Here is a 14233-nt window from a genome sequence, read left to right as displayed (position 1 = left end):
AGAAATAGGGAAGTGCGAAGGTGGCTGGTTGTGGGTGGAATTTATGGTGCGAATTGGAGTGTAAGAGGCTGAATTTCGTGGTTGTTGGTGGAGGAAATTGGTGGCGGAAATAAAGGGCAGCAGGGGCTGCTTTGTGTGGCTGTTTTTGTGTGGTGGAGATGGAGCAGGGGCAGCAGGTGGTGGCGGTTTGCTGGTTGTTTCGTTGGTGATTGGAGGTGGAAGGTGCGGCTGGTGGCTGCGGTATTTGGTGGTGCAAAGGTGTGGTTGTTGCGGGATGTTGGTGGTGTAATTTAAGTGCGTGGCTGCTGCTTGTGTTGGCTGGGAGCAGGGGAGATCGGTGAGTGGTAGTTGTTGTTGTTGGGGTTGGTGTTTGCGTGGTGATGAGTGTGTGTGTTGTGGGGAAGGTGCTGCCAAGGGAAGTTGCTGCTGTGTGTTGTTGGAGCAGGGGAGCTTGGAGTGGTGAAGGATAAGAAATGGTGGTGTAGGTTAGGCTAGTAGTAGGGGTTGGCTCAAAGGCAGCAACTTGACTTAATTCTCGGACGTTGAACTCGATCGACCAAGGACCCGAAAACACCTACAACCAAAAAAACACGAGGAAAGGATCGGGACATAATAAAATAAAAATAAATAAAATAAAAATAAATAAAGTAAAATAGAATATAAAGGAAATAAAACTAAAACTACGAATTATGGACTAAAAAATGAAAAACACATAAAAACTAAACAAAACTCAAAATGAGTTATTAAAATGGAAAACCAAATAAAACTAAGAAAAATATAAGAACATAATGAAAGAAAATAGAGAAAAAGAACCTAAATCTTATTCTTTTGAGCGCCATAAATGACGCTTATCAGTGTGGTACCTGGTTTTTTAGTGGACAAAGATTAGTCTATAAAGGTTCCACTAAGGTGTCTGATAAGACTTATAAACAAAAATTAGAGTCGCCACCTTATTTTTATCCGAATAAGGACGGATTTTAAAACAGTCAATTTTAAGAAATAAAATTAAATAAATAAATAAAATCAACTGCTAACTCCATAAAAAAAGGCACAGGGTTCGGGGTTTAAGTTAAGAGAATCGAACGTCTGGAACTCGTCTTCTCTTCCGTTCTAAGGAACGGGCTCTTACTATTGCGTTGTTAAAAAAAATAGAGTTTTAAGACATATCAACCACAAAAAAATAATTAATACAAGGTAGGTTTGAGCACCAAAGTTGCACTACGTACCGATCATAGTGAGATTTTGAATTTACTCACGGATCAAAACCTTCGTAGTTCGGACAGATGTCATGTTTTAAATAACCAATTCCATTGGGTTTTTAATTTGGGTTGTTGACATAAATGTCATTTTTGTAAGTGGGGTTTTAGTGATCTTTGACGAATTCACTCATAAAAGTAAAATGAACCACCTTGGTTGAGGAAAATCACCCCGATTAGTGATCACCAAAAATGTCTTTTGAACAAGACAATTCAACAAATGCGTCCCAATTGACGACTTTTTAGTGGGTCAAGGTATTTTTTTTGGAGCGAAACTGTAAGGGTTCACTATATAATCTCACTTTGGGTTTAAATTCACTCAAGGTTAATTTTTGTAAGGTTTTAAGGGTTATGTGTTTAGGCTTAATGGAATTGACCAAGTAAAACACGACACCTGTCAAGGCCTTACTTCCAAATAAAAGGGAACAACAAACTATTTAATTATATCCGATTGTCAATTAATCCATCGGGTAATTATAATGGGATGTAAGCTTATATTCATGAGGATGGATAATTGTTACAACCTTATATGACTAAATAATTAATCTTAACCTCATGTTTGGAAATGAGGCCATAACCCCATATTAACTATTATTACTTATTAAAAACAAACAATCAGAGTTATGATTCATTCTTGTTCACAAAAGGGTTTGAAATAAGAAGGTTCACAAAATTATAAAATAAAAATAAAATTTGTTAAAACTTTTATTTCTAAAGTCTTAAAAGAAAATTAAAATCCTTAAGACACCATTTATTTCAAAAGTCATCTTATAATAAGATTAAAGTTTTTTAAAAAAAACAACATTTAAAATTAAAGACTCTTATTTCTGAAGTCATCTTTAAAATAAGATTAAAGTTTCTTAAAATAACATTTAGAATTAAGGCTTGTTAAAACTCTTATTTCTAAAATCATTTTTAAAATGAGATTAAAGACATTTTTATTAAAACTTCATAAGTTAGGAAGTATAAATATAATATAGTGTAATATAGGTTTCATACCACCATTAATAAAAATTTTAAAAAGCAATTAAGAGAAAAATGTGCATATTTCAATTTTTTGATAGTTTAAACTAAAAAAATCATTAAAAATCATAGAAAAATCAAAAAATTATTGTGAGATATGATTGGAAAGCTCTTGAAAAGTTCTATCATTTGAGCTAAAGAACTGGAACTGATTCTGGTTGTAAAGGTTCTTTCATAGGCCATCTTTGGGACGTGGTAAGTAACTCACTACTCTTGAACAACCTCTACATAGACTCTTAATTCATTAGGTCTTTAAACTCACTTTAAGAAATAAATCATCCTGAAAAATATGCTTTAGGCAGACAAATGAATGTATTAATCTTTCATATTTAAAATGCATTAGAAAGAGATGCAATGCAAAATGCAATTACCCCCCTCTTTTAACCTATCACCTCGCCAATAGGCTTGGCTTTCTAATGTGGAGTAATGAAAGATTTAGGGCTAATTTAGCACCTAATATCATCATTACCCCTATTGGTAACATCACATGGAAACAAACATGTTAGTTAGCATAATAATAATAATTAAGGAAATTAAGAAAAGATTGAAGATAATACCTTGAGCTAGATGTAGCAATTTTTGGATAACCACTTTGGTTTAACAAGGATGAAAATATGATCACTCCTTAGTTAAAATTAAATTAAAGAGTCTAAGTAATTTTTTTTTGAGTTTTGATATATTAAAGAAACTAAATCAAAATGAAGCTAATGAACTCTTTTTTTTTTTTTTATTAGAGAAAATAAACTTGAAAAATAAAGCTAAACTTAAGAAATAAACTTTTTTTTTGGTTTTAAGATAGAATAAGAATACTTAAGCAATTAAACTAATATTTTTAACAAAGATAATAATAACAACAATACTTGAACTTGAAATATTTTTGTTTTTTTTTTATGGGAATTAAAGATAATAACAATACCTAAATAAAAATAACAACTTAATTATTAGATGCTTTTTAATAAGCTAATAACTTAATAATAAAGCTAAATTAGAGAGATTTTAACTAAAATTAAGATTAAAGGAGAATTTTTTGAGAGAAGAGTTGTAAGAAATTTTTGGTGTGTTAAAACTTGAGAATTAGGGGGGTATTTATAGGTAAATAAAGGGGTAAATTTATAAATAAAAAAAAGTAAATAAGTTAAAATTCAAGGATTACTTTGGTAAATATTAAGATCTTGGTAATAATGAGAATCTTGATATTAAATTCTCTTGTTTTACATGTAACAAACTTGCTAATCGGTTTTGCAACGCTTAAACTGATAAAATAAAGAAAACCGTAATAAAATCAACTCTAATATTCACATAATAAAAAGGTTCTAAAATGCCATGGTATATGTATATATAAAAAAATATGTATGACCAAGTCGTGTCATAACTCAAAAAAATAATAATAATACTCACATGGTATATAATAAAAGAGCATCTAAATTTAATTAGTCACTATTATACTTACCAAGGTGTTAAAACAACACTTATATAAAAAAAAGTTAGCTCTGAGATGTCAGCTCTAAAAGATATACAAAGACGTTAGGTTACAATACTAAAAGGGTTGGACAAAATATCTCAGAGTTAGTAAAAAAAGTAAAAGAGAAATAACCCCTACCCTTATTAGATAGTACATACAAATTTACCCAAGAATATCTGAACATACGACAAAACCTTATACATACGAGCATTTCAAATAATAACCCTTACTAAAAAAAGTGGATCATATAAAATCATAAGATTGACATGGTCAACGTGAAAATACATCATACAATACTAAGTTATACAACATAAATTTAAGGTGGTCAAGAGTAAAATATATTCCCTTAACCGAATGACCTTAAAAAAACGTGAACTCTTATCTTGCTTTACTCTACTAAAACGCAAATTTATATTTACCATAGTCGTAAAAAACAAAGACAAAAGATACAAAACTAAATCAAAACAACAGGAAAACAAATAAAACAGGAGCCAAATATATGTCGGCAAAATAAAGTATAACAGAAATTACTATTTGGAATAGTGACAAATAGTGTTTGCATAGTGTTAAATAGTGTTTGCATAGTGCCAAATAGTGTTTCGAATAGTAAAATACAATACATGACGCGTATGAAATCCTGCTATCCCAATTAGCGTCGGATAAATATTGATACAATTGATCCAAACTGAAATTTATTGGCACCACATTTACCGCAGGGGATAAAAAAAAAGGTAACGTTTACTTACTATTGACAATTGCTTATCAAAATTGAAGAATGAATACACAAACTAGATTGAGTAAACAAATCTGAGAAAGAAAAAGGAAAGAAAAGAAAGAAAAAAATAATAATAATAATAAAATAAACAATAAAGAACACAACAAAAAGAAAAAAACAAAAACAAGTAAAAGAAAAAAAAAACAAAAAACGTAAAGCAAGTAACCAAATTGTCAGATTGAAATAAAAACTCAAAGACATGATCCGTAATATACGCTGCATTCAATATATGATTGCTTCAATATAATTGCTAAAATACGTATTGCACCATTCATTGTACGCGTAATATTAACCATCAAAATCCCACTTACTCACATCCACGTATCTATCATGTTAGATAAAATTGGTACAATTGGCCTGAATTGAAATTTATCGGATCCAAAATAGATTAAAGGAATATAAATAGATTAAAAAAAAAAGTGGTATTATCTTAGTCCACAGCTCATAATGGTAAAAAGTGCTCATTCAAGAAAGAGAATGTTTGTCATTTCCCTACCTTGGTCGAATATGAGTCTTTAGAGTATTGGACTTTATAGCTTAGGTAAACTGGTCATATACTAGGGTAGTGCACAAAACACAACAAAAATACTAGATAAAAATAAAAAGGCACTCTAACAGTCTAAGTGAACATATTAATATGCTAAGTATACTCTAAAGGGTTAAACAATGCTTGTTTATAAGGAAAATGACATATTCCCCTGTCGAGACAAAAAATATTGTACTTTATACTATACGATTATTATACATATACGTATAAAGATACGGTCTAAAATACTTACTTTTACTATAAAAAGAAATTACCCTTATCCAAAATCTCCACTCACCACTTAATTCTTATCTTCTTCCATCTTCCTCTTTACCCGAAAAAATCAAACAAAAACCACCATTAAACTCAACCACCATGTTTCAAGAAAACCAAGAAGATCAGCCTGTCTTTACATTTGAGGATGATAAGGGTGTATTTCATGTACATTGTGGGGTTAGTGGTCTTCCTAATGGCCATATTAATTTACTTGTTAATCCACAAGTAAAAACCCGAAAATTACTTCGGTGGAGCAGGGTAATAATGCATGTAATGTGAGCTTGTACTGCAATATTTTGTAATTTAGTAATTTAAAAGTACAAATTGTAACATGTATTTTGGAAATTATTAATAAAATCATTATTACTACTCGTTTCCTTCGTTTTATGTAATAAAACAAACACTATTAAGTTTATAAAAAATAATTAGCAAAATAATAATTATTATTTGCAAAAAAACAATAATTATATAAAAAAAAATTATTAGTGATAATTAAAAAGGTAAGATCAAAATTTGGTGTCTACATCATGCCCCGTCATAAATATGCTTTAATACTTGAAAAGTGTATCTCTACTTGTCCCTACTACTCTCCATTAAAAATGGGTCATCATAGGGCTAAGATAAAAACGTGGTCAAACACACACAATCAGCAAAGCTGAGTTCATAAGCGTAATTAAACACACTAACATGCTTTCACCTATCAACACACGCACTTACCTCACATGTTTACAAGCACTCACAACAATCAACAAGACACTTTAACTAGACACTAAACAATTTATTTAGCGTTGATTACGCATCGAACGGATTTCCAACTCTACCTCCCCCAAATAAATTGAGGTTAACTAACACGAGAGCTAACCGTGCCAGCGACAAAACCACTCAAAGGTGGCGGAATTCCTGCGCATAATAATAACTAAAAAGGAATGTACAGCGTCCTGTACTCCATTAGAAGTTATGGTTAAATATAAAACCCAATAACTCCCCCCATTGTTCATACTCAAGGTATACACGTTCCAAGAGTTTTAGTGCGTAATCTCTTTCACTTTACGTTATTTACAAGTTATTGGACTTGGTGATGACTCTCAAAGCATAATAAATCAATCAACAATAACTATTAAATCAATTAAACATGCCAATTTAATTCTTGGATATTTAATGACCACATAATATTTAATGTTGAACCCTTTTTAATTCTACCTCAGTGTCAAAGACACCTTAAACACATAAAGCGTCAAAAATCATATCCCTCGGTGTTAAAAACACCTTAAGTGCACAAAGGCACCAACATACAATTTATTCCTTGTGTACATAGACACTTATATAGCTCCTTCCTCATGCTTAAAGCATCAACAAAAATTATTTGAACCATAATAAAATTCTTTTTCAATATTCCAAACCAAATTAAACAATTAGTTTAATTAAACATGCTCTCTATCATTCCAATAATAAATATGTGGTTCATAAATAATATTTCAAGCTATTATTTTCCATTCAATAATCCATCACAAATAATTTTTGCACGGTGCCGCGCAATTGTTGCATGGTGCTGCTGTTGCTGAACTTCCGGACCCGAGTTTCTGACCTACCGCGCCCCTCCCTCCGGACCACCTGCAGTGGCAGCCGCCGTGGCTACACCACCCAGCCGCTGCTGCTAAAACCCCCCCTTTTTTATTGATTTTAATTAAAACAAAACCCTTTTGTTAAAATTAAATTAACTTAATGTGGTCCTTTTAATTTCAAAATTAAATCATATTCAATTTTAAAATTAGGGTTCTTCATAAATTTTAATCCCCAATTCAATTTAATTCTTAAAATAAATAATTTAATCATGGAAAATTCATAATTTATCATGAAAACAAATAGATTAAAATCATTAATTACATAGTTTACGAATTAAATCAAAACCAAAACACAAAATTCATAATTTAGGGTTAGAGTTTAGGGTTTGGGGGGGTTCGAAAATTTCGAATTAATTAGGCAAAAATCGGATCAATTGAAGGCTAATTCGGAGCATATTAAACAACTTTTAATGATTCTATATTGTTAAATCACATTTAATATAATAATTGATCCATAATTAAATTATTCTCCCTCCTAATTGAATTAAAATTGTGGATTATCAAAGAATTGATACTCAATATATGTACAAGCAAGAGGCTAACTGATACCACTGTAGGAGATTATAGGTACTAATTGCGGAATAAACATGAATCACATTCTCACATTCATAAAGCACCTAACTAAGAATCTCAATTAAGAATTAAACCTTTGAAGCGTGATTCCACGTGTGATTGAACAAGAACAAGGGAGACAAAGAACCTCAAACATGATTCCTCTACTTGGTCCACAGGCACGGATTAAGACCTCCACTAATGCTAGTTAGTTGCAATTGAACCCTTCAATTGACCTTCTACCGAGAAGAACGAACAACGAACCAATCACAAACCACCACGAACCACCATACGCGCCACTAGGGTTGGCCGACCGTGAGTCCAAAGGGGGGGGGGAAGAGAGTGTCGTGAGTTTAGAGAGAGAATTAGGGCTTTTTGGGATTTGGTTGCTTAGATTCACAATTCACTGTAAGTTAATTGTGACTTAATTAATCAACCCTAGGCATGACTCTTATTTATAGATTTCATCTCTAAATAAGAGTCCATGACAAAGCCCAAACCTAATTCTAATCAAACTACATTAGCCCAATCCTTTTCATGATTAGTTAATTGCTCATAAGGCCCATTTTATGGGCCTTTAACTAGCTTAACCCAATACTGATATGTCTATTTTATATAGTGATTTACCCCCGTCCCTTGGTCATAATTAGTAGTGTTTTTGGCTCTTTCGAGCCACTTTTATTACTGATTGGTGTTTCCTAGTGTTTTCCTAGTTTTGGTTGAGTTTTGTAGGAAATTGTGCTTTTGGAGCATTTTCCCGGGTTTTCATGGAGCGAATACGGAAATTAGAGGAACACGACTGTAATCCCCCATATTTTAATTTAATTATAATTTATTTATATATTATTCTTGTAATTATATTTATGGTAATTTCATTAAATAAATTATTTTATGGAAGGATTTAAAATAAACTAGTGTATTTTTATTGATTTACAAATAATTCTAATCTAATTAGAAATACTACTCCTAATCTAATTAGGAAACTAAAGCCCAAATTAAAAAAAAAACCCCAAAACCCTCAAACCCTTCTCCTTCTCACGTAAAAAAAAGAAGGGGCTTTCATATTTTCTTCCTCCTTTCCTCCTACTGCTTTCACGAAGAGAAGAAGAAAAAAAAAACCACAAACCTGCTGAACGTTGTTGCCCCTGCCGCCGTCCACCACCACCACCACTGCCGCCAGCCGTCCACCACCACCGCTGCCGCCAGCCGAGCCACCTGCTGCCACGCTGTTTGCCTCCTCCCTTTCTCCTTCCCCTTATTTCTCCTTCTCTTATTCTTGTTATTTTTATTTAAAGTTTTAATTTTTATTGGTTTTCAATTATGAAATTATTATTATTAGGCTTTGATATTATGTGTAAATTACAAAAGCTTATAAATTTATGAGTTTTATTATGTTTAATTTATTGAATAAAATTTCAGATTTGGTTTAATTAAAAATTAAGGGTTTAAATGTTGATTTTTCATGGTTTTAGAGTTTAAAACGTGCTAATTAAGTTATCTAATTATATTATGTGTAAATTATGTTTAAGTTCAATTATTTTGATTATTAATAAATTTTCAGATTTTGTATCTTCTATTTTGAAGCCTCTAATTGCATTGAATTGATGTATTTTTGGGTTTTTAACACTCTAAATTGCTATATAATGACTATTTCAAATAATTATGCTTATGGGATTATTTTATATGCTTAAACCAAATTTTCTGATTTATTTAACCACTTTAAAGTTTCTGTAATTTGGTATAAAACACTATATTTTCATGATTTTAACACATAAACTTGTAGTTGGGATGTTGTACTACTAGTTTTGGCTAATGGGATTAATTTAAGGGCTTTATTTTAATGGTTTGAGAGGTTTTTAAATGATTTAGTATTGCTGTAATTTTAATTGTTTTGGTATTGATTTATTCCTTATTATTTGGTTTAGGAGAGGACTTTGTAGAAGGTGATTTCTAGTCTCTAAAGTGGCCAATCGAATTGTTTACTCAAGGTACGTACAAGTTACAAAACCTTGCTTTTAGGTGCATGTTTAAGGATGGATCGAGAACTTAGTATCATGTCTAGGGATGACTGGGTTAAATTGTTTGGTTATACATTGTGAGTTCCATTTGATGTGCACTCCTTATTGCGATTATTGGTTATGTACTAATTATGCAAGGTGCGCTTAGAGGCAAAGGTATGTGATTGGTGAAATGATTTAATTATTACTCATTCATGATTTAATAAAATAGGATGAGTAAAGGAATGGTTCATGTCTTATAAGACAAGGTTAAGAGTTTGGGGTGCCTTATGCACTCAAGGTGTTTATACACCGAGGTAGTAAAGGAATAAATAATAAATGTTGCTTGCCACTAATAAATCAAGAATTGAAATTGAAAAGTTGTTTTACTTGATTGAATTGATATTGGATTGATTGAATTGATGTTGGATTGATTGAATTGTTATGCATATGAGTCATCACCAAGTCTAAACCGGTAAATCACGTAAAGTGCAAGATGGATGAGCAATAAAACTCTGGATTGGTGCACTTCTGGAGTAATGACAATCAGGGGTTGGGATACATGGGGTATTAGCCGCGTACTTTTCTCGAGGTCGTCTGATCTACGAGTCTCTTATTTCAAATATTTTTCAAAACTAGGAGTTAGGTGAAATCTCATACTAACTACGGTCACGGAGTCGCGCCCGTGGTCGTTGGATGTTTATTGATGTTTCCGAAAGGAGGCATGGGGTTTTCTCTTTATTGATGTTCCAAATGGGACATGGGTTGGACAACCTTGTCTATTGCTAAATCCAATGAATAAATTGAAATGAGTTAGCTACTATTAACTAGTGGAGTCTTAATAAATTGGATAATCGAGTCGTGTGTTGAGTTTGTTATTTAATGATGCGTATGATTGATTATTAGTAGCATGTTAAGTATAGTTTGATTTTATTTTAACTCGATTTTATTTGACACTATTTCTTTTGGTTAAGTTTGTTTAAACACTGAATTTAAGCACTTACTATTTCTTTTGGGTTTGAATAAGGGCCTTAATGGTTCCAACTTGTAATACTTATTTTGATTTAAATACTTTGTCTTGAGATTTATTTAAAACTGTTTTCGAGGTAGTAAAGGAATAAATAATAAATGTTGCTTGCCACTAATAAATCAAGAATTGAAATTGAAAAGTTGTTTTACTTGATTGAATTGATATTGGATTGATTGAATTGATGTTGGATTGATTGAATTGTTATGCATATGAGTCATCACCAAGTCTAAACCGGTAAATCACGTAAAGTGCAAGATGGATGAGCAATAAAACTCTGGATTGGTGCACTTCTGGAGTAATGACAATCAGGGGTTGGGATACATGGGGTATTAGCCGCGTACTTTTCTCGAGGCCGTCTGATCTACGAGTCTCTTATTTCAAATATTTTTCAAAACTAGGAGTTAGGTGAAATCTCATACTAACTACGGTCACGGAGTCGCGCCCGTGGTCGTTGGATGTTTATTGATGTTTCCGAAAGGAGGCATGGGGTTTTCTCTTTATTGATGTTCCAAATGGGACATGGGTTGGACAACCTTGTCTATTGCTAAATCCAATGAATAAATTGAAATGAGTTAGCTACTATTAACTAGTGGAGTCTTAATAAATTGGATAATCGAGTCGTGTGTTGAGTTTGTTATTTAATGATGCGTATGATTGATTATTAGTAGCATGTTAAGTATAGTTTGATTTTATTTTAACTCGATTTTATTTGACACTATTTCTTTTGGTTAAGTTTGTTTAAACACTGAATTTAAGCACTTACTATTTCTTTTGGGTTTGAATAAGGGCCTTAATGGTTCCAACTTGTAATACTTATTTTGATTTAAATACTTTGTCTTGAGATTTATTTAAAACTGTTTTGGTTTTCCGCTGCTAATTTCTGAGATAGCCTTAACGTTTGAACACGTGGCGGTAGCACACCAGTAATTCTCTTGAATTTTGTTCAGGTTATATACAGGTTTCTCACAGGTTTTTAAGAGAGAATTATTGGGGTGTTACAACGACCATCTTTGAAGCCCAAGGCCGGTTAGTGTCATCAAGCCGGTGATTAAGGGCTCGGTAATCGGAATACCGAGGTATTTAGACCAAGTATGCAAGACCCGAAGAGGAAATCCGGATTGGGCCGAAGAATCGAGCCTAATCGATGTCCAAGCCTCGAGGTGAAGCAAGGGCTTGATCGGGCAAGCTTAGCTCGATCGGGCGTGGTGTGCAACAAATGGCTGGTGCGTGGCCATAGGCGCGCCCGATCGGGTGAACTGCTAGCTCGATCGGGTGTGGCTGTTGTGTAACACCCTAGAAATTCCTTTCCTTTAAATACACACTTTACTCTTTTAAAATACGTTTTAAGAATATCTAAGACATTACCGCCACCGTGAAAACGGCTAAGGCAACTATCAAAGATACACAGCGGAAGACTTAATAATCAAAACTATTTAAATAAATCAATTCAAAAGTCAAACCAACAAAAGTAAAGTTGAAAACCAACAAAACCAAAGTCAAATAAAATCCACTACAACTTGGAACCATTTAAGGCCCTTATTCAAAATCGAATCAAACCAAACTTTTTCGTTAGTCCATAAAATAAACATCATCAAATAATCAAAGCATAAAACACATCGTAACCTAATGGAAGCTAGCATGATTCTCTCTTCACTCATGCCCCGTCATGAATATGCTTCAATACCTGAAAAGTGTATCTCTACTTGCCCCCACTACTATCCATTAAAATGGATCATCGTAGGGCCAAGATAAAGACATGGCCAAACACATACAACACACACAATCAGCAAAGCTGAGTACATAAGCGTAATTAAACACACTAACATGCTTTCTCCTATCATCACACACTTACCTCATTGCACCTGTTTACAAGCACACACAACAATCAACAAGACACTTTAACTAGACACTAAATAATCCATTTAGCGATGATTACGCATCGAACGGGTTTCCAAGTATACCTCCCCCAAATAAATTGAGGTTAACTGACACGGGAGCTAACCGTGCCAGCAACAAAACCACACATAGGTGGCGGAATTCCAGCGCATAATAATAATAATAATAATAATAATAATAATAATAATAATAATAATAATAATAATAATAATAATAATAATAATAATAATAATAATAATAATAAAAAGGAATGTACAGCGTCCTGTACTCCGTTAGAAGTTATGATCAAATATAAAGTCACATAACTCCCCCCATATGTTCATACTCAAGGTATATACGTTCCAAGAGTTTTGGTGCGTAATCTCTTTCACTTTACGTTATTTACATATTATTAGACTTGGTGATGACTCTCAAAGCATAACAATTCAATCATCAATAATTATTCAATCAACAAACTTACCAATTTAATTCTTGAATAATTAGTGACCACATAATATTTAATGTTGAACCCTTTTTAATTCTATCTCAGTGTCAAAGACACCTTAAACGCATAAAGCGCCAAAAATCCTATCCCTCGGCGTTAAAAACACCTTAAGTGCACAAAGGCACCAACATACAATTTATTCCTCGTGTACATAGACACTAATATAGCTCCTTCCTCATGCTTAAAGCATCAATAAAAATTATATGAACCATAATTAAATTCCTTTTCAATATTCCAAACATAATTAAACATGTAGTTTAATTAATCATGCATTCTAACATGCCATTAATAAAAGTGTAGTCCATATAATCATGCCAAAATATAATTTTCCAATCCATAAACCATCACAAATAATTCATGCTTCATAATTCAATTTTCAACACCAATAATTCACAATTCCATACATAGACCTTAGCATGATACTACTTGTAATTGATTGAAACCAAACCTAGCATGATTCTATATCATCAAAATATGCTAAGTACGTGAACGTACCTTGAATATGATCTTAAAATCGCCACGACTAGTAAAAATTGCTCACTTTGAAGTCTCCTACACATTAAAATTATAATAGAGCATTAAAATCCACTCTAAACAAATTTCTAGCAATATATACTATTTTAAAACCCCTCATAAAATAATTAGAGTAAGCTGAAATTATGATTAAAACACCATAATTAAGTCCCACTTAATGGGTAATTTAAATTTCCTTCAAAAACATAATATTGAGTGCTCTACATAAAATTCCAGCACTTTATTTTAAGTTAAAACTTGCTGTAATTTAGTCTTAAAACACTTTAATTGAAGATCTAAACATTAATACATCATATTCTTTCATAATTTCATAAATCAAGAACCTAGGGTATCAAAAATTGGGGCTTTTTAAATTAAAACCAAAGCTGAAAATTAATTAGCATAGTTACAACATTCAAATGTCAAAATTAAATCCCAAAACTCATAAATTACAATTAGATCTAAGCATAGATTCAATTAGAATAGGAAAGCTAAGTTTTTTTATATATAGATCGAAAAAGGGGAACAAAAAGGGGAGGAGGAAATGGCAGCCACCGGCTGCCGGCTGCCGGCAGCGGCGGCCACCAGCTGCCGGTGGTTGGCAGTGGTGGGGGAAGGAGAGCAGCCGAAAAAAATAAGGGGAAGGGGAAAAAGAAAAATAAAGAAAAATAAGGTGGAGAGAGAGAGAAGTTTACCTTGGGTTTTCTCCACTCTGGGCAATTTGCCTCATAAGTGGGATATTTATACCCCTTCTCTACTAACCCTCTTCCCTAAACTTTCCTCTTTTAGAATTTTCTAATTCCTTCCCTAATAAAACTTGT

This window comes from Chenopodium album, chromosome 21, assembly GCF_948465745.1.
Source record: "Chenopodium album chromosome 21, dcCheAlbu1.1, whole genome shotgun sequence".
Taxonomy (NCBI): Eukaryota; Viridiplantae; Streptophyta; class Magnoliopsida; order Caryophyllales; family Amaranthaceae; genus Chenopodium; species Chenopodium album.
The sequence above is the reverse complement of the archived record's forward strand: the minus strand, read 5'-3'. Positions refer to the sequence as shown.